Genomic DNA, 22943 nt, shown 5'->3' on the forward strand with positions numbered 1-22943 from the left:
GAGAGCTGCGAACGATTCTAGATCCGCGGTCGTACCTGGATCTGCCATTGCGAAGAGATCTATGATCGAGCCTGGATCTGCGATCGAGCCTGGATCTGCGATCGAGCTTGGATCTACGATTTAACCTAGATCTGGGATCGAGCCTAGATTGACGATTTAACCTAGATCTGCGATCGAGCCTGGATCTATGATTTAACTTAGATCTACGATCGAGCCTAAATGTGCAATCGAACCTAGATCCTCCGTCGCACCTGGATCTGCGATTAAACTGAGATCTGTGATTGAAGCTAGATCTTCGATTTAGCCTAAATCTGAGATTGAGCCTAAATCTGCGATTGAGCCTAAATCTGCGATCGTGCTTAAATCTGCGATCGAGCCTAAATCTGCGATCGAGCCTAGATCTTCGATCGTGCCTAGATCTTCGATCGTGCCTAGATCTGCGATCGAGCCTAGATCTTCGATCGAGCCTAAATCTGCGATCGAGCCTAGATCTGCGATTGAGCCTAGATCTTCGATTTAGCCTAGATCTGCGATCGAGCTTAGATCTTCGATTTAGCCTAAATCTGCGATCGAGCCTAAATCTGCGATCGAACCTAGATCTTCGATTTAGCCTAGATCTGCGATCGAGCTTAGATCTTCGATTTAGCCTAAATCTGCGATCGAGCCTAAATCTGCGATCGAACCTAGATCTTCGATTTAGCCTAGATCTGCGATCGAGCTTAGATCTTCGATTTAGCCTAAATCTGCGATCGAGCCTAAATCTGCGATTGAGCCTAGATTTTCGATCGAGCCTAGATCTGCGATTAAACCTCGATCTGTCATCGAGCCCAAATCTGCGATTGAGCCTAGATCTTCGATCGAGCCTAGATCTACAATTGAGCCTAGATCTGCGAAACGATCTCGAGCATACGTTCTCAATGAACGAAATGCGACAAATGCACTTATGCTAATTGCATAAGTGGCAAACACTTATGAACTTAAATATATATGTATGTGCTTTCGTCAAAACGATGCCACAAAACTTGATACCGAACATACAACGTCACCTAGAACCTTATATCAGCAGGTGTCCTAATATCTTTTTCTTCGGGGAAGGGGGGGTTTGCACGTATAAGAGAAAGAACATTCAACTTAGCTATTACCGTTGACCGGAAACCACAATCTCGTTTCGGAAGTCGACTTCTCTTGGCTCTATTTGAAATCGCGAGTGAAGGCAACCTTATTACTGTTATAATTTCACAAGATTTTTTCATTATAAACATAATAAATATAATCGTATAAAAATAATATAAATATAATAAATATAATAATAATAATAATATAAATATAATAAATATAATAATAATAATAATATAATATAATAAAATATAATATGAACAATAATAATATAAATATAATAATATAAAAAAATGTACAAGTAATGTAATCCGAACGGCGTTTATACAATGTGGGTGTGTTATAAAGTCATGAAAATAACATTAAAACAAGTAGATAAATATCATTTGTCATACATTTTTCATTTCAGTCACCGCCGAAAGGGTTAACCTTGACGTTGGCGTACTCGGGTGCCCATGGCTCCTTTAAGAATGTTTCACGTTCTTTGAAAAAATATCGCAAGATCACCACCGCGAACGTTCATTTTTTTTTTTTTCGTTAATCTCAGCCGCAGCAATTTCCGACGTCGAGAACAAGAACTTTTTACACAGTTTAATAAGTCCCGCGAGATGGTACAAGCTTTTATTTCCAAGCTTGTCGTTGGCGATTCGTAAAAAAGTTACCGCGCCGCGCCGGACGAAAACCATAGGCGCGGGATTACCCCGGGAGAACAAATCACCGAAAACGCGTCCTCTCGGACGCGTCCGAAATCCGTGCAAGACCGGCGACAGAAAAATCTCTCGGAAACGTGATTTTCCCCGATAAACTCGTCCGTGAACCGTAACTCCATAAAATCTGCCCGCAAAAACAACATTTTACGATCCATGAAAAATCCACTTAACAGATCCGTTGCCGGCGCGAGTCGCGCGTACGCGCGTACGCGACGCGCGCGATGTTTACGAGCCGGCCGCTCTCCGCGCTGAAAACGGTCGAATTAATTTCACGCTCGTAAAGCGGTTGCCGTTTCAAATAATAATCCATAACGTTTGTTCCGTTGAGTTCCGTCGATGCCTTAGAAACGAGGCCACGATAGAGCCAACGTCGCTCCCGACGATACAATCCGTCGATGAGGGCAGCTCCTTAAAAAAAAACGCCGGTGCCAACGGTGCCGAACGAATCCAAAAAAACGGAACACAGAACAACGGAAAGAACAATAAGTACAGTAATGTCTCCCTAACTGACGCTCAGATTGTGGAGAAAAATGGACAATTTGGGAAGAGGAGATACGATTACAGTAATGTCTCCGTTACTGACGCTCAGATTGTCCACGAAAATGGAAAATTTGGGAAGAGGAGATACGATTATTCGAGCCTCGCGGTTTATTGTTATGGTTATAAATTGTCCACAATTATAAAAACGAGCCGCGAGGCTCGAACAATCGTATCTCCTCTCTTCCCAAATTATCCATTTTAGTGGACAATCTGAGCGTCAGTAAGGGAGACATTATTGTATTCGAGCCTTGTACAGTAATGTCTCCCTAACTGACGCTCAGATTGTGGAGAAAAATGGACAATTTGGGAAGAGGAGATACGATTAATTTGACTCTTGCGCCTTGATTTTATAATTACCGATTTTCAACAACTATAAAAAACGAGCTACAGGGCTTGAATAATCGTATCTCCTATTCCAGAAATTGTACATCTTTGTGCGCAATCTGAGCGTCAGTTAAGGAGACATTACTGTAATAGCAGAATTTAAAAGGAAAACTTTTTGGTTATCGTCTAGTGGACTAGTCCCTCTACCATCTAGAAAAAGAATTCAAGTCAATTAGTTCAGTCTTTAAAAATGTCCCACCTTTTGATGCAATTAGTGTTATGAAAAAAAAAAATATATATATATACTCTATTCAGAAAAATATTCTTTCAAATTATTACAAATTATTAAAACAGCGCCGAGTGCAAATTGTTAAAAGCGTAACCGTTGCGCGAGTCTCAAGACTCGATTTCCCGCGCATAAAATGCACTTCGTCGAATTAAATGAAAATACAGTAATGTCTCCCTTACTGACGCTCAGATTGTCCACTAAATTGGGTAATTTTTGAAGAGGAGTCACGATTATTCGATTATTATAGTTGTTTTGCATTATAGTTGTTGACAATTCGTAACTATTAAAACGAACCGCAAGGCTCGAAACAATCGTATCGCCTCTCCCTAAATTGTCCATTCCCGTGGACAAACCGAGCGTCAATTAGAGAGACATTTCTGTATCCCGAACGAATCGGCGCGGAAGAGATCGACGAAAGTCGGCGACAAAACCGGGCAAACTGCATCGGAACCAAACCATCGGAACTGCATCAAACCGCAAAAATCGTACGACGGCCGCCATTGTTGTTGTTCTAGGCCGCCGAAAACCGGCGGATCCGCGGTCCCGTAAAAACCATAAATCGCGCCGCGTTTCCGGGCCGTACTTTCACCGGAGGATCCCGCGCGAGGATCGATGAAGGGGAACGACGTCGTTTCGGAATGCTCGCCGGGGATTATCGTGGAAACGGGCCGGATTAGAGATCGATCGAAACGAAAGTACAACGGGATCCCCCCGAGCGGCGATCGCGGCGCTCGATCGTCGCGTCGGCGACCATTTAATCAGCCGGCCTAATCGCACCCCGGCCCGGGAAAAATCCGGCGAAAAATCTGCCCGGTTACGAAATCCGGCGAGGCGGAAGAGCCTCTTATAAGTCGGCCGATCGATGACGCTGCGCGCGCGCGCGCTCGCTCGTTCTCGGTTACGTGAGGCCCCGGCGTGCATGCGTGAAATGATGAAAAAAATCGTGCGCCAAATAAGGAACGGGGAGAAGGCGTCGCGTCACCTTTTCCTCGCGTCGCCGATTTCACTTTCGATGTCGCTTTGGTTCGGTTCTCGATAATCGCGTCCCGGGGCCCGTTCTCCTGCCTCATCTTCGAACTGGAGTGAAAGAACACCGATGGCAGAGGGGGGACGGAGGGGGGCAGACGGACGGTTCTCCGGGTGTCTCGCTCGATAAGAAAGCGAGGAAAGTGGCCGGATGAAAGTTTTTCGGCGGCGAATGTGTGTGTTCGCGTGTCTGTGTGTGCAGCACCCGGTCGATTTCGATCGGCGCCGGTAACGTTTTCTGCGGGCCTGTTTATTCAACGAAAGTAAAAGTGGCGGGGGACCTTGCCCTGTCCCCGCGGAACGGTCGTCATCCTGTGCATGACATCGAATCCTCCTTCGCGCGGCCCCTCCCCCTCCACTCCTGCCGCCGCCGCCGCCGGGGCCCGGCCCGTGGGGGCACCCGGCCGTTTCGCCTTCGCCGCGATACCGGTTTTTCGGGTGAAACGATACCATCTTACAGGAAGATCGAACCCGGTGAAAACCGCGGCCTTCGCCGAACAGGGTTACGTTACGTCACACGTGTCACGGGATCGTCGTACATCGTTCGCTGCGCTTCGCCGGTACGCAATCTCGGCCGCCCGAGCCTCGAACCGACCAGAAGCTTCTGCGGGGCGTCGCGGTGCACCGGATCGATTCGTCGAACTTTTTTACACAATTTTAGCGAGTTATAATTTAAACAGTTAATTAAAACAATTTTTCAAAATCGCTGTTTCGCGAGATCTTCTAAGCGATCGAAATCTTCGCGCCGCGATCGGTGCATCGACCTTTAAACATCGTCGACGTTTTCGAGTTACGTAAGCGGCTTCGTCGGCCAGATTTTTTATCCCATTGGAATTTTTATCGGATTGTAAACAAGAAATGACCATTTGGGGAGCGGAGGCACGAGGGAATTTGTTACAGTCGCCGTTAATATAGTCAACGTCTGTAAAAACGAGCCGCGAGACCTAAAAGATCAAATCAAAACAATAGGTTGTTATATTAACTGATTGATATTAACAAAGATATCTTCGGGTTTCGCGCGTTTACGGGAAAACCGAGTAGTTCAAATGCGAAGCAACCTGTTAACAATTGTTAATAAAAGAAGCGAACGCGCGTGTGTAACGCTGCTGTGTCTTGCAATCGACGCGGACAGTTTTTATTTCGCATAAAAATTCGCGATCGAAATTTTATTTGAAAGAACATTTTAACATATTTTTATAAAAGAAAGTGCATATACAGGGTGCATCTCAAAATTATGGCATTTCCGGAAAATGAGGAAATTCCTGAGGTGATTTGAAGTAACTTTTTCCTTTACAAAAAATTTTTCCGAGGCGTCGTTTACGAGTTATTGAAGAAAAACAGTGACCAATGAGAGGCGAGATCAGCTGGCGCGCGAAGCGGCCGAGCCAATGAGCGGAACTGGGTTTCGTGCGCTCGTTGGCCGGGCCGCCTCCCGCCAGCCGTGCTCGCCTCTCATTGGTCAGTGTTTTTCGTTGATAACTCGTGAACGACGCCTCGGAGAACATTTCTGTAAAGGAAAAAGTTGCTTCGAATGACCTCAGGAATCATCTAATTTCCCGGAAGCACCATAATTTTGGGGCGGTCTGTATATACGTACATAATGGTGACACGTTTCGACTATGCTTATCGACCTAATCTTATCAATGCTATTGTACTTTGTTCGTCCCTCGAATCAAGAAGAATTAACGAGAATACGATGACAAAATTGTAACTTATTCAATTTGTCTAATTGCCTATCAATTCATTGCTAAAGTTAACTTCGATACAAAAATTAAACTTCGATATAAAATGAACTTCGCGGTATCTGCGAAGCTATACTTTATGGAAACTTGCAAAATAACGCATTGCGAATTAAAATCTCGATTAACCAGATTTTCTTGGTTCGCGAGACGCGAACGGTTCCAATTTAAAGCTTGCATTAATATCGATTCGACGTAATTACAGTTAGGTATTATCGTCGAACGTCTAGACGTTTATTAAGAATTGATTATCCACGATTGTCCGATGTTGTAAAATAAGTCGCGGACGCGGGAGCCCGCAGAGACTTAATAATAAACGGATGGATCCCAGCGTCACGTCGAAAGTCGCCGATTTTATGGATCATTACGGAGCGGGCCCGATGGAATCGTACGCAACGTTATGTAACCGGCTAAACGACGAACTTTTACATTTAACGGTGTAGCAGTTTTGTGCGTAGGAATGTTGACCGAGTAAACCGGCTCCCGCGTCGTATGTAAAGGAATTTAAATTTCTCACAATGTTGCTTTGTGCGCCGAGTGAATGGACGCGAACTTGGTCTCAATAACTTCGTATGGGAAGTCCCGCTTCAAAGAAATTCATTCTAATACCAGCGCCGCCGTTATTATTTCGCAAGCCGATCGGAATATTCTCTTTGCTCGTTCGCGATGCAATAATTATTATCATCATCATAGATGCTACTTTTCCACGAGACTCGAAATTTCCGCCGAAACTTCTAATTCTAATTCTAATTCTAATTCTCTTTGTGTTCGTTGATATAGCGTTCGTTCGTATCTTTCGTTCTCTAAGATCTGCAATAATTATTATCGCTCGATACTACTTTTCCGCTAGGCTCGAAATTTCCATCGAGACTTCTAATTCTGATTCTAATTCTAATTCTCTTTGTTCGTTGATATAGCGTTCGTTCGTATCTTTTGTTCTCTAAGATCTGCAATAATTATTATCGCTCGATGCTATACTTTTCCGCGAGACTCGAAATTTCCACCGAGACTTCTAATTCTAATTCTAATTCTAATTCTAATTCTCTTTGTTCGTTGATATAGCGTTCGTTCGTATCTTTCGTTCTCTAAGATCTGCAATAATTATTATCGCTCGATGCTACTCTTTCGCTAGGCTCGAAATTTCCATCGAGACTTCTAATTCTGATTCTAATTCTAATTCTCTTTGTTCGTTGATATAGCGTTCGTTCGTATCTTTCGTTCTCTAAGATCTGCAATAATTATTATCGCTCGATGCTATATACTTTTCCGCGAGACTCGAAATTTCCACCGATACTTCTAATTCTAATTCTAATTCTAATTCTAATTCTCTTTGTTCGTTGATATAGCGTTCGTTCGTATCTTTCGTTCTCTAAGATCTGCAATAATTATTATCGCTCGATGCTACTTTTCCGCTAGGCTCGAAATTTCCATCGAGACTTCTAATTCTGATTCTAATTCTAATTCTCTTTGTTCGTTAATATAGCGTTCGTTCGTATCTTTCGCTCTCTAAAATTTGCAATAATTATCATCGCTCTATGCTACTTTTCCGCTAGGCTCGAAATTTCCATCGAGACTTCTAATTCTAATTCTAATTCTAATTCTCTTTGTTCGTTGACACAGCGTTCGTTCGTATCTTTCGCTCTCTAAAATCTGCAATTACATTTTCGCAAGAGTTCGATCGACGGGATCGTCCAGAAATGTCTCCGTTCTTTTTAACGTTAAAGTAAATTCTCCTGAATTTTATGTTAATTTTATATATCCCCAATTTTATATTAATTTTATAGATCCGCAATTTAATACACAATTCTTCCCATTTCGCTACATAATTCTCCGTAATCTCCTCTTCGAAAATAATCGATTTCTGTTTACAAGCTGAAAGCAAAATTACGGAGAATTTACCGTACCTGTTGAATAAATTCGATCGAGTTAATTTAGCGCAAAATCAATTCGCCGGCAACTCCGATCGAATCCATGAATTGAAACATTAAAACATTTCCGTGTTAGATCGTTGTTTCGCCGTCGTGCTGCGGACGAATCGTTACAGAACAGAGTATGTACACCGCGTTACACGAGTAAAATCTTGGAATGTCGAGCGTCCACGATCCCAAGGACAAAATCTGCACTGATTCATTTTGGGCCTTGGCAGTTGGACGCAAGGTTCTCTAGCTAGAAAATAATAGAAATGCACGCGGCTCTCGGCGTTTCTAAATATCCCGCGCTCACCGATCTCGATTCTTACAAATTCCCATTCTCATTTCTAATCAAATTCTCTCTTAACGTTTCTCGCCGCGTCCCTTTTCTTCGCGCTTCTTAAACGAGCGCGATCCGGCCGACCATGCCGGGTCAATTTTGACCCGGAGTTAAAAACGTTCCCTCGCGTCTGTTCTTCTTCGTTCGCGACTGGTTCGAATTGATTCAAATTGGTTTAAACTGGTTTAAACGTGGCAAAAGTGTATCGATCGTCGCGGAGAGCATTTTAAAAACACACTAAAACCGATTACAATGATAAATGCTAATTTTTCTTCGTTCTTCCGGACAGATGAACAGCAATCCTCGCGTTCTCTGACGAGGTATACCGAACGGTATGCTCGATTCTCGAGTTTCGAGCGTCCCATCGAAAGCACAATTTTTTATCAGCTGAGTCGAATCAATTAGCATCAGGTTCGATAGCTACTTAGGTGCAATAGCAATTGGACCTTTGTATTGGACATTTGTATTTAGTAGTTGTTAAGGTCTAATAGCCGCTTGGACCCGACAAGCCCAAGAATTCGAGCGAGTTCGGCCTCGAATTCGACTGCGAATTCATCGAACAAACGTTCGACGGTTCACACCTGAGAATGACCCAGCCAGGCAAACAGCATCGTGGGCGACACCAAGAAATTCACCGCGAGTCTACGAATCCGTCGCCGCCGCCACCTGTTATACCTCTTCGCCGGTTGCATAACCAGCTCGTTGTTTCGCATCGTGGTAACCTGGACACCCAAAAGAGAGGATCGAAGAGGGGACGGGGAGGGGAAGACGAAGCGAGAGGAGGAAATACAGGCAGAGAAAGAAAAAGATACAGAGAGAAAGAGAGAGCAAGATAAAGAGAAAGAAAGAGAGAAAAAGAGAAAAATAGAGAGAGGAAAAGAAAGATAGAGAGAGAGGTAGCGAGAGAAAGAGATAGGTAGAGAGATAAAGAGAAGGCAAGATAAATAGAGATCAAGAGAAAGATAGAGGCAAAAAGAGAGCAAGAGAAAGAGAGAGAGAGAGCTATATAGAGAGCAAGAGAAAGAGAGAGCAAATTAATGAGAAAGCAAGATAAAGAAAGAGCAAGATAATGAGAGAGCAGGAGAAAGAGAGAGTAAGGTTATATTATAGAGAGCAAAATAAAGAGAAAGAGCTATATAGAGAGCTATATAGAGAGCAAGATAAAGAGAGAGCAAGATAAAGAGAGAGCGAGATAAAAAGAGAGCAAATTAATGAGAGAGCAAGATAAAGAAAGAGCAAGAGAAAGAGAGAGCAACAGAAAGAGAGGGTAAGGTTATATTATAGAGAGCAAGATAAAGAGAGATCAAGAGAATGAGAGAGCAAGGTAAAGAGAGAGCAAGATAAAGAGAGATCAAGAGAATGAGAGAGCAAGGTAAAGAGAGAGCAAGATAAAGAGAGAGAGAGAGCAATAGAAAGAGAGAACAAGGGAAACAGAGAGCAAGATAAAGGGAGAGCAAGATAAAGAGAGATCAAGAGGAATAGAGAGCAAGATAAAGAGAGATCAAGAGAAATAGAGAGCAAGATAAAGAGAGATCAAGAGATGGAGAGAGCAAGATAAAGAGAGATCAAGAGATGGAGAGAGCAAGATAAAGAGAGAGCAATGTAAAGAGAGAGCAAGGTAAAGAGAGATCAAGAGAAAGATAGAGAGAGAAAGAGAAAAATTATGTGATAGAGAGCAAAAGAAAGATAAAGAGAAAGAGAGCAAGAGAGAAAGATAGAGAAAAATAGAGAGAAATTAAAGAAAAAGAAAGATAGACAAGCAGAGGGATCGGAAAAGGGCGAAAGAGAAAGAAACAGGGATCCGTAGGACGCATCCCGTGATTTCCACAGCCGGATAGAGCCTCGAGGATCGTTCCGCGGCGGAAACGCGTTGGCAGCAGGATTTTCTCGGCTGGTTTTTCTAGGCAGCCTAGACGGATGGCGTTCTTGCGGGCCGGGAGCCCGATGTGTTCGTGTACGTGACAGTGTGGGCAGTGCCTGCAGTCGATCGTACCAGCACGTTGCGAGCGGTCGGCCATGGCATACTTACCGATGTCAATCACACCGGCAGGCATGCACCGCGCGGCTGTGTCTGTGCCGCACACGCACGGGCTCGGCCGCCCGCCTGTGTGCGTGCCGGGCTCGCACGCGCGCTTCGAAGACGCTTCTCTTCTGCCTCGGCCGCCATCGAATACTCGTAGCCTTTTGCTCTTTAACCCGTCGCAATTTTCCCGACCATTGATATCGTCCCGCAGCTGCGCCAACCCGGACCACGCGCCGCGCTGAACTTGGCGATCCGCGCGGCGAGGCTGCTATCGCGAACCACCCGAAATGCAACGCCGGAGAAAGGGATCGCGACGGATCGATTCGCCGATTGTTCGGGTCGATCGACGTTTCGTTTGCTCCCCGATAGGGACGGGAGACCTTTTGAACCTATGCTGTCGCGCGATTCGCGCCGGCTTTTCCGTCGTTCGCGATAAAAGTTCGATGCGCGAAGGCTCGTTGCTGGATATCGGCCTCGAAATAGGAACTTGTGTAGTTTTTTAATTCATGCGATTAGGGCGATATTGGGTGAACGTAATTGCAAATATTGAGAAGATTAAAAGAACTCCATAATATCAATGTATTATTTTCGATCTCTATTGAAACAGCTGAACGAAGAATGTGCTTACGCGTTAGTTTCTCTTTCCTTTGAATTGATGCAGACAATCTTTATTCTGCATGAAAATCTCTGCTTAAAAGTGAATTTGAAAGTTGCACTTTTGAACGTAGAACAGAATGTTCTCGTAGTTATTCAATTACGGATGTTACAAACAATTTTGGTAATGCAATCTCGCATGGAGCTGCCATTCGAAGGCTCGGAAAGTTGGGCGATCAGCGAATTACTGAAATACCGTGGAACCTCGATCATTAGAATCGATCACGAGTGCACGAATGTTTGGATAACAGAAAAGTTATTCTGATTAGGTGCTGGATCAAGTCACTGCTGACTCGGACAATGAACGATGTTGCATCGATTAGACGTAAATCTGTAGCAAAATGTAAACGAGTCGCCTATGGAACGGTGTATAAACATCGATCCGCCATTAGTAGGAGTTTAGTATGGCCACGTTGTTGGAATTTCGAGAATGCAAGTAATTGCGAACCAATGACCACCATAAATTTTGAGAGCAACGAGAACAGCTCGATAGCTTCATTTTGGAAAGGAGCAGCGAAAAATAGCAAAATTGAGTAGCCAAGGACAGTTTAATAATATTGTTACACTGTGTTCAACTTACCAAAATTATTAACAGAAACAGCAATGTATTCTTGTTTAATTTCTGCTTGTCACGATCGTCTTGGAAGATGCACGGTCAACTAGTAACGTAACCACAATAATATAATATTCTATATATTAATATAATATTAATATAATATTATATTAATAATATTAATATTAATATAATATTATATTAATATATATAATTATTATTATAAGATATTTTAAGGTATTATATATATATATATAACCACTAATATAATATTATATTAATATTATATATATATATATATATAATACCTTAAAATATCTTATAATAATAATAATAATAATATCTTGAATTGATATATTGATCTTCCCAAGTTAATTAACACGCGCGTTTCCAACTGGGCCATGCGTCCCTTTGCAATTATTACGAGGCTCGATCGCACTGCGTCTGTGTCTGTGTGTGTGTGTTATTTTCAAAGCCGCCATCATCATTTCTTTATCCGATAGACTGAAAAGCGCAACCGCTGCCACCCGATATGATATCGCAGTGCAAACGTTTCTAGCATGTTTGATTAGTAATGCTGTATAAATGAGCGGCTTCCGACGAGCAGCATTGCCGACGAGGCGGCGGTACAATAATCGCCGACTTTTCTGTTGCTATATATTTGTTTCCAGCTTTTTACCGCGATCCCGAAGAAGGACGTTTCACGATATAGCATCGCGGAGTCGCCGTCGAACGGCGGCCGATCTTAAAAAACAAATTAGATCCGCAGTTCCATCGATAGAGATGATACAGTAATGTCTCTCTAATTGACGCTGCGATCGTCCACAAAAATGGACAATTTGGGAAGAGATTATTCGATCCTTGCGGTTCATTATTATAGTCACGAATTGTCAACAATTATAAAAACGAGCCGCAAGGTTTGAATAATCGTATCTCCTCTTCCCAGATTATCCATTTTAGTGGACAATCTGAGCGTCAGTAAGGGAGACATTACTGTAATTGGTTGATTGAATGGCTTTGTATCGCAGCGATAAATACATAGAAATTGTATTGTAATACAGTAATTATAAGAGGAGTAAAAAAAAAGTTTTTAAATTCTGCAAATTTTAGATATTTTGTAGAGGTATTATTTTTATGAATTTTTGCGCTCGTTTGTTAGCACTTAAATGAAACCATTGCCGCAGCAAACAGTTCGCATTCTCAGATTTGACGGATACAGTGATGTCTCCCTTACTGTCGCTCGGATTGTCCACAAAAATGGACAATTTCGGAAGAGGAGACAAAGGAATACAAAGGAATACTTTCTCCCATAATTGAATAAATGTAAATGCATAAATGCATTTAAACGCGGCTGCTCTAAATTTCCCCATAAAAATATAAATTTACAGTAACGCTTTCGTTATGGTAATCGCGCGACGACGGGAATCGATGTTGAACAACCTGACGCTTCCAAATAAATAAATAAATAAATAAATACAGAACGTGTTATTGCATAACGTTGTTAACAACCGTGTTACGGTATTTATAGCGAAAAGTACGAGAGAATAAGGTACGAACGAAGATGATCGAAGTGTTTAATTGAACGGTACAAGCGACTTATAAAGCGATACAGGAAGAACGACGTGCCGCAAACTTGATTTGGCACAGCCTTCGACGACGAAGTTGAAAAGCCGATTGGTCAGGCGCTATCAATAACTATTTACTGAAACCGACCATCTTGTTTACATAGGTTCTGCCAACTAGCGGCGATCATGGCGCCAAGTGTCAGCGGGCAAACGTGACTGAACGGAGGCATTAAGTCCGACCCTCCTGGAAGGAATGAGTTCTGCTCGATAAGCAAACCCGTCGGGAAACGTGAGGCGCGAACGATGTTTAGAGCGCCGCTTATACAGATTATTCGACTTGAAAAACAGGCTCGAGTGCTCAAATAAAGCATAAACCGTTCACTCGGTCGATCAATCGGTCGCCACTTATCCGAAGAGAAATATTCGTGAGACCGATTCGGTTCCCCCTATTTTGCCGCGTGCAATTTTCTACACCGTAAATCGCACTTTGGTTTCTGAAAGAATTCGACCGCATTCTATGAAATCGCTGAAACTGTTTCGAATTACAATATTCGACTTTCTACAGGAACAGATGAATCGTCGAGATGATTTCCGTTTTTTATGAAAGAACAATAATGTCTCCCTAATTGACGCTCAGATTGTTCACAGAAATGGACAATTCGGGAAGAGGAGACGCGATTATTCGAGCTCCTTCGCGGTTTGTTTTTATACTCATGAATTGTCAACAATTGTAAGAACGAGCCGCAAGGCTCGAATAATCGTGTCTCCTCTCCCCGAATTGTCCATTTTGCCTACACAATCTGAGCGTCAGTAAGGGAGACATTACTGTATTCGTCAAATTTGAGAATGCGAGCTGTTTACTGCGACAATGGTTTCACTTAAGTGGACAATTTTCGTGGACAATCTGAGCGTCAGTAAGGGAGACATTACTGTACAGTAATGTCTCTCCAATTGACGCTCAGATTATCCACAATTTAGAGATAGATTATAGTTATAAATTGTCCACAATTATAAAAATGGGCCGCAAGGCTCGAATAATCGTATCTCCTTTTCCCAAATTATCCATTTTAGTGGACAATCTGAGCGTCAGTAAGGGAGACATTACTGTACAGTAATGTCTCTCCAATTGACGCTCAGATTATCCACAATTTAGAGATAGATTATAGTTATAAATTGTCCACAATTATAAAAATGGGCCGCAAGGCTCGAATAATCGTATCTCCTTTTCCCAAATTATCCATTTTAGTGGACAATCTGAGCGTCAGTAAGGGAGACATTACTGTACAGTAATGTCTCTCCAATTGACGCTCAGATTATCCACAATTTAGAGATAGATTATAGTTATAAATTGTCCACAATTATAAAAATGGGCCGCAAGGCTCGAATAATCGTATCTCCTTTTCCCAAATTATCCATTTTAGTGGACAATCTGAGCGTCAGTAAGGGAGACATTACTGTACAGTAATGTCTCTCCAATTGACGCTCAGATTATCCACAATTTAGAGATAGATTATAGTTATAAATTGTCCACAATTATAAAAATGGGCCGCAAGGCTCGAATAATCGTATCTCCTTTTCCCAAATTATCCATTTTAGTGGACAATCTGAGCGTCAGTAAGGGAGACATTAGCGTACAGTAATGTCTCTCCAATTGACGCTCAGATTGTCCACAATTAAGGAAGAGGAGACGCGATTATTCGAGCTCCGCGATTTGTTTTTATACTCACGAATTGTCAACGATTATAAAAACGAGCCGCAAGGCTCGAATAATCGTGTCTCCTCTCCCCGAATTGTCCATTTTGTCTACACAATCTGAGCGTCAGTAAGGGAGACATTACTGTATTCGTCAAATTTGAGAATGCGAGCTGTTTACTGCGACAATGGTTTCACTTAAGTGGACAATTTTCGTGGACAATCTGAGCGTCAGTAAGGGAGACATTACTGTATTAACAACGATACGGTCGTTAACAGGCAACCTCTTATCTGTCTCGATACCTTCATTCAGCATCGTCGAACGAGCCTCGTTAAAATTCCTCGTTAAACCAGACGGCGTTGAGAGTCCGTGATCTTGATGGAATTTCCTATGATCGAAGACGATCGGCCGTGCTCGATCACGACATTTATCCGCGAGACGTTCGTGTACCGACGCTGCTTGCTCGCGAGCTATAACAAGTTCGTAGCTTGTAAGGCCAGCCAACGTCCATGAGCGACGACCTCAAACTAGTCGCGACAAACCGTGATCGTTATGCGTACGTTATTTCTGACGCGTGGCTCCGAGACACTGTCTCTTCGCGTGGCAAACAAAAGTCGTCTTCGCCTACAGCGACAGAACGTTCGCTGCGAAAATTCAGATACAAGGGAGACTCGTATTTTGGACACGGATTTTGTAGTCTCGCAGTAAGGTTTCGCCGTTGAGATGAAGCAATTGCTCGTCGAAAGGCAGGTCGGATATTTATTTTATAATAATATTTGTATTAGGTATGTTAATGGCTGCTTATTGGACTCTGGCGTAACGTTAATTATTCATTGAATATTTTATTTTCAATATCGATCGACTGTGCGTCCTACTAACACGATTGCTGCGTCTGACTATGGCTTAACGCTTCTACTTAAGGTGCGGTATAGAGTAATGTCTCCCTTACTGACGCTCAGATTGTCCACTAGAATGGATAATTTGGGAAGAGGAGATTCGATTGTTGGAGCCTTGCAGCCCATTTTTATAATTGTGGAAAATTTACAACTATAATCTATCTATAAATTGTGGACAATCTGAGCGTCAATTGGAGAGACATTATTGTTCAGTAATGTCTCCTTTACTGACGCTCACAGATTGTCCACGAAAATTGACAATTTCGGAAAAGGAGATACGACTATTTGAGCCTTGCAGCTCATTTTTATAATTGTGGACAATTTATGACTATAATCTATCTCTAAATTGTGGACAATCTGAGCGTCAATTGGAGAGACATTATTGTACAGTAATGTCTCCCTTACTGACGCTCAGATTGTCCACTAAAATGGATAATTTCGGAAAAGGAGATACGACTATTTGAGCCTTACAGCTCATTTTTATAATTGTGGACAATTTATAACTATAATCTATCTCTAAATTGTGGACAATCTGAGCGTCAATTGGAGAGACATTATTGTTCAGTAATGTCTCCTTTACTGACGCTCACAGATCGTCCACGAAAATTGACAATTTCGGAAAAGGAGATACGACTATTTGAGCCTTGCAGCTCATTTTTATAATTGTGGGCAATTTATAACTATAATCTATGTATAAATTGTGGACAATCTGAGCGTCAATTGGAGAGACATTACTGTACAGTGATGTCTCCCTTACTGACGCTCAGATCGTCCACAAAAATGGACAATTCGGGAAGAGGAGATACGATTATTCGAGCCTGCATTTGCCTTATTATTTGATATTTATTTGATATTATTTGATATATTATTTATTATTTGATTATTCGCTGCCTTCGAGCAGCTCATTTTTACAGTGGTTGACAATTCGTAACTACAATAAACGAACCGCAAAGCTCAAATAATCGTATCACCTCTTCCTAAATTGTGAACAATCTGAGCGTCAATTAGAGAGACATTACTGTACTCTTTCTAACTCATTGTCCCTGCACCCGGATTTATGTTTTATTCGTAAGTATAATTTATCGATTCTGCATGTAAAATTGTTATCCACGTAAAATCATTACCGTTGACTTCGGTTGACTTCGGGACCGTTGTCAACTTTGCATATCAATTCCCGTCTTTGCAAAGATCAATAAATAACCGGACAGTTTAATGAATCCGATAATCAATGTCGGTTTAATGACCACGAGGGAAGACTGATTTTGTAATAATTACAAGATGGAGATGAGATGGACAGACGCTTTTAAAGCCTGAGGAGAAAATCGTTCGTTATGTAATGGTTATCGCGAATAAAGAAACCCGGTCGTTTCGAAGAAAAGAGGTAACGACAATGATTCAGAATTCGTCGTCGCGTCCCGGGATAATAATGAATTCTTCAACCGGACATGCGATCGGTAAGACTGTAATCCGGTTTCGCGATGACTGACGTTTATTAATGTATCGATACCTTAATCGGACGCGTCATCTACACGACTATAAGCGCGAAACTGTAATTCGATTTCACGTAAATGGACATTTGTCAACGTGCCACAGTATCGTCGAATAAACGTTTAAATGCAATTCACACGGGACTTCTAAGAGAAAACAAGAATTTCGCTATTCCACTTGTGTTCCTAAACATTTGATAGCCTTCTTTGGAAACTATTGTAAACTATTGTAAACTATTGAAAAATATTTGTATTTTTTCGCTCGTTAAATTCCTTGTAATTCTGCTGTTATCTCGACTTTCTCGTAAAGCTGTCACGTTTAAATACTTCAACTGGCCTGTGTGTATTTTTTTTCTCACACTTTTTTTTTGTGCACGCGTGCCTCGAGAAGTTCGAAAATTGTACACTTGTTAAATTCTCTGTTACCTCGTTTCCATCGTTGTTCGCTTAAATTATTATTATTATTATTCGCTGAAACGGTCAAACTGTAACTATCCGACTAATTTTTACGCAAGCATGTCAAAGAACCTATTTTAAATTCGTCCACCTCTTTTTTTTTTAATTTTCTACACCTTATTATCGTTGCTAATTATTTAAATTGTTGGCAAACCGTTGTATTAAAAAACGATTCGAATAGGATATCTTACAACAACAATAACAATTAACGATATCAATTGTTCCATCTAGTTTAACGCTAGATTCACAGAACCCGTCGAAATGGCGGGTCGCTAATTGTTTAACTCACGATTATCCATGTCGTAAAGACACATTTCTGAGTTATTAATCCAATTTACACGTTACTTACGGCAAATGTTACAACAACGCTTGTTCAAAATCAGAATAAACGTCTCATCGTTACTCTCATAAACTAATATATAAAACAGCTGTTTTCTGTGCACTATAAATCTAGTCCTAAACCGCCAACATGCTCCTTCTACAGTAATGTCTCCCTTACTGACGCTCAAATTGTCCACTAAATTGGATAATTTCGGAAGAGGAGAATACGATTATTCTAATAATTCAATAATTGCGGACAATTTATAAAAATAAACCGCAAGGCTCGAATAATCGTATCTCCTCTTCCCATATTCTCCATTTTTTTTGGTGCGCAATTCGTGCGTCAATTAGAGAGACATTACTGTATCCCAATTTTCTCGAGTTCCAAGTGAATTTTCACGTCGGAACGCTTCGAATTGCTCATCTCAGTTTATAGTTGACCTCAAGAACCAACAATCTCCCTCGCATTTTTTCACCTGTTGCTCCCGCTTATCCTTCGGACCTTTCGCCCGCTTCGATCGCCGAGACAATTTCGAGAGCCGCGTCTGCGACCCGGTGACCTTTCGCAAAAATCGCGCGTGCTATTAGCCTCTTCGATCGGCGCACCGTTCCTTGCTTATCGTCACGGGCGTGCGCGCGGGGGGCAGGGGGGAGGGCCGGGGTGCAGTGTCATGCACCTTTCGAGCGCGTTTCTCTCGTGACGAATGGAGCCGGGTACCCGCGCTCGAATACCGATACTCGCTGACTACGCGTGTCAGGGTCAGATGACATCATTCCGACGCAAGGATACACACGGCGGCGGTGCTTTGTCGACGTTGCTCCCGTCGCCATAACTCATCCCCGTCGATCGCTTCTGCCACCGTCGAGGAAGACGCGTCGCCGTCACCGCGGAATCTTCCCGATCGCGTCGACGCGACCCCGCCGAAGAATCCCGCGGAATGCCGTCGTTCCCGGATTTATTCCGACGCGGTATCGCGCGCGATCGCTTCCCTTTGTTCGCGGAAAACGCCCGGCTACCCTCTCGCCGACGAACACGGGACGCGGGGAACGCGGAACGCGAACGACTTCCGGTTTCTCCGCGCGCCAAGATTAAAAGGACGCGACGTCGGGACATCGGTGAAATATTCCGTAACGAGCGCCATCCGAACGCGTTAATCTCGCGCCGATCTTGCGCAAATCTTGCGCAATATTGCGCCGATCTTATATAATAAGATAATGTTTTAATAATATTTTGTAATAATATTTTCTCGAATATCGCGACTCGGCGAAGAAAGCAGAGTTTGTAAACGCGCGAGCAATTTCGCGCGTTTATTTCACGGATATTTCGATACTTGTCGAACGTGAATTCGTCGCGATCGGCGCGCGGATTCTCCGCACTCGTCGCGAAAATAGTTTAATCAGCAGTGAGGAGATCGCAAGAATTTATGGTTTTTTTGGAGCTCCGTGTTTTTTCGGAGCGTTGTACAAAAATCGAGATTTCCACGCGGCTTCTTTTCCTTAATTTCCGATTTAATTTTCCGTAAAAATTAAGGCCGGAAAATTGAACCTCCTTGAAAACCGATTTATGGTCGACGGTCTTTTCTTTTCCGTAAAATGTCCCGCAATACAACCGATCGTCGACGATGCGCGATTTTCGGCTCGGCCATATCGATTCGCCGTTTTCCTGGCGCGGTGTAAAAAAAATCGTCGCGAAAATTGTTTAATCAGCAGCGAAGAGATCGCAAGATCTTATGGATGTCTCTGTGTTTTTCCGGAGCGTTGAAGAAAAAGCGAAACTTCCGCGCGGCTTCTTTTCCTTACGTTTCTTATTGTCGACGGTTTTCCTTTCCCGCAAAATGTCCCGTAATACAGTAATGTCTCCCTAACTGGCGCTCAGATCGCGCACAAAAATGGACGATTTGGGAAGAGGAGATACGATTGTTCGAGCCTTGTAACCCGTTTTTAATCGTTGAGAATCGATGACCATAAAAACGACCCTAAAAGCTCGAATATCTCCCCTTCCCAAATTGTTCATTTTCGTGGAAAATCTGAGCGTCAATTAGAGAGACATCAACAACTATAAAAAGCTCGAAAGCGAAGCTCGAATAATCGTATTATTTATTACATTTATATTATGTATTTCGTCCATTATTATTATAATTTTTATAGTCATAATTATAGTCATAATATAATTTTTATCGATGATTATAGTCGTTTTTATAGTCACCCATTGTCCACAATTATAAAAACGAGCCTCGGGGCTCGACAATGCGATCGTCGACAACGATCGTCGACGATGCGCGATTTTCGTCTCGGCCATCTCGATTCCCCGTTTTCCTGACGCGGTGCATAAAAAGATCGTCGCGCGCGAAGTCGAAAGAGCCGGCGCGAGCTTCGCGCCTCGACGAATCGTTATTTTTCGTTTGGAAAGGCGTGTTCCGAATAATCCGCGCCCTTTCGCCGCGTTTCCGTCGCCCGGTCTCGGATTCAGTTTCAAAGTGCTCGCTCGTAATCCGCGACCAGCGCAGTCCCGTTGCATTCGTTAATGAGTCACTGTAAGGTCGACCACTCGTTCAGCCTCGCGATGGTGGTATGTGTCTCTTTTTTTGCTTTTTCCACGCGCAAATGCAACATTATCATCGGTGATTTTTTTCTTCTCTCTCTCTCTCTCTCTCTCTCTCTCTCTCGCGACGTATCAATCGTATACTCTTGTCGACACGGCGTATGTATAATGCCGGACTTTTTTTTTCACCGGCTCGAAGCAGAGTCAGGTTACTTTGTCCGCGGACATGCGCGGCTCGGTACGTAGATCGCGTAGATGATGAAACAACGCTCGCATTCTTCGTAAGATCATGTTTTTTTTTCTTTTCGTAGAACTACCGAACCACGTTCGGCCACGGATCGCCCGCGGACGCCGGCAAAATGGCGGTTGATTCGATCGGAATCGCTCGATTTTGAAGGAAACCTTCGACTCGACGTGTTTAGTAATTTCTCTCGGAAATGCCAAATTTCGGGTTGCTGTGAATTTCTTTGTGGTCTAGTGCTACGTCTATGTAATTTATACAGACGTAGTTCTACGCCGATGCTAAGGGCGTGGATAACTCGACGGAGTTCCCGGAAGACGACACGAAATTATCTGTTTGGGTGTGAATCAATTTTGAAGATTCATTTTCATCCTAATATATTCGAAAACGAACTCAATTCGTCTAGAATATCTCGGATGCGAAAGAGTTCCAATGTCATCCACTATTTCCAATTTCGCTTTCATCAATGAAATTGCTTTGACAATTGCTTCGAGAATTTCAGTGGTCGATCGTCTACGTTGAACGCGTCAACAAGAACGGGCAGAATTATATAAAGTACCACCGGTGGACAATCGATGTTCCCATTGGCCGCCGATCGGAAAAGAAAACACGAGTCGACCGTGTCCGTTATTCCGGCTGTTAGAGTTGCGTTCGCTCGATCGTCGTCGCGCAGCGCGTTATAGACCGCTTTGGTCGTCGGTTCGCGTTAGAGCGGCCGTAGATACGATATCCGCGGCGAAGTTCGCGAACGCGATGCCGCGATTACTGTGGCGGGTATATTTAGTTTGAGATTGGCATAGGTCGCGAGGAATCTGCTAGCCTGTTATCTGGTTTCTATGCACGTGGCCTCTGTAGGCCGGGGTCTAGCCTGTTAGAATCGGCGGCACGCTTTTCGCGACGAAATCTTCTCTGGTTCGTTATCGTCGTCTTCTGAAGCGGCTGCGAGACGCGGCGGCAGTCGAATTCTAAATTTTTATATTTTTATTATGTTTATTTGTTATATTATTATATTTTATTTTTATATTGCTGTGTTGCTATATTTCTATATTGCTACATTGCTATATTGCTATATTGCTATATTGTTATATTTCTATATTTCTATATTGCTATATTTTTATATTGTCATATTGCTATACTGCTATACTGCTATATTGCTATATTTCTATATTTCTATATTTCTATATTTTTATATTGTCATATTACTATACTGCTATATTGCTATATTTTCATATTTCTATATTTCCATATTTCTATATTTCTATATTGCTACATTGCTATATTGCTATATTGCTATATTGCTATATTTCTATATTTTTATATTGTCATATTGCTATACTGCTAAATTGCTATATTTCTATATTTCTATATTTTCATATTTCTATATTTCTATATTTCTATATTACTATATTGCTATATTGCTATATTTATAGCATTAATCTCTTCCGCTTCGAGAATTTCAGTGCCAAAAGAATGGAATTCAGAAAGGAATTCAGTATACAAAAAAAAAGATCGAACGGTTTTTCGATTGGTAATTGCGCTTTAACCAGTTAGCTTTATCATGACGAGTATATTCGTCATGGAGATGTGGCAATATTTTGTGTCACGACGAGTATACTCGTCACAGAGATGTAACAGTATCTTCTGTCACGACGAGTATACTCGTCACGAAAATGTGACAGTATCTTCTGTCACGACGAGTATACTCGTCACGAACATGTGACAGTATCTTCTGTCACGACGAGTATACTCGTCACGGAGACGTGGCAATATTTCGTGTCACGACGAGTATACTTGTCACAGAGATGTAACAGTATTTTCTGTCACGACGAGTATACTCGTCACAAACATAAGACACTATTTTACATCACGACGAGTATACTCGTCGTCGCTCGATGAACGTTGAATAGACATTGAGGTATGTTCGCCGCCAATAGCGAAAGTATCAACAACAATCGTCTTCGCTATCGAGCGCAAGGCAGTAAATAAAATTTAAAAAAAAGTGGGCGAAGAAGAAAGAAAGCGAAATAACAATACCAGCGGTCGGCCGAATAATTGTAAAAACGGCGACGAATAATTTTCGCGGCGTTAGCGGATCGCGGTGCAATCGTGGCGCGACTATAGCGGAGCACCGGGTCTCTGCACGTAACATGCATTCGTACACGGACGTTCGTACCCGACCTATCCCAAGCTCCGTCATCGGGAGAGGGCGCGCGCCGGGTACCGAGGTTAGGCTAGGTTAGGGACGTCACCGGCTACTGCGCTCATCCGCCAGAATAACTTTAAGTGGGGTTGCACAACTTTAGTTCCCGCGACGTGCCGCCGCGTGCTCCTTACTTAGCGTGCCTTTAACGTGGCTAATAGCCGCTTCGCATAAATACCTTCCGTTCGGTATTTATAGCACGCCGGGGGGCGAAGGGGAGGCCCTCGAAAATTCGGATCGATCGCCGTTACCACCCCTTCTATCGTTCATTTATTATTAGGCCTGTCATCGTTCCTGCCGACCCGCACTTTTGACTCC

The 22943-nt window shown here is 42.6% G+C and overlaps 1 protein-coding gene across 7 annotated transcripts in view; it reads right to left on the reverse strand.

Annotated features, from left to right (window-relative positions):
* The window catches only part of Hr4 (nuclear hormone receptor 4), a 382937-nt gene that overhangs the window by 72237 nt on the left and 287757 nt on the right, over positions 1–22943 (reverse strand). The window lies entirely within an intron of this gene.

Source organism: Megalopta genalis, chromosome 1 (genome assembly GCF_051020955.1).
Source record: "Megalopta genalis isolate 19385.01 chromosome 1, iyMegGena1_principal, whole genome shotgun sequence".
NCBI lineage: Eukaryota > Metazoa > Arthropoda > Insecta > Hymenoptera > Halictidae > Megalopta > Megalopta genalis.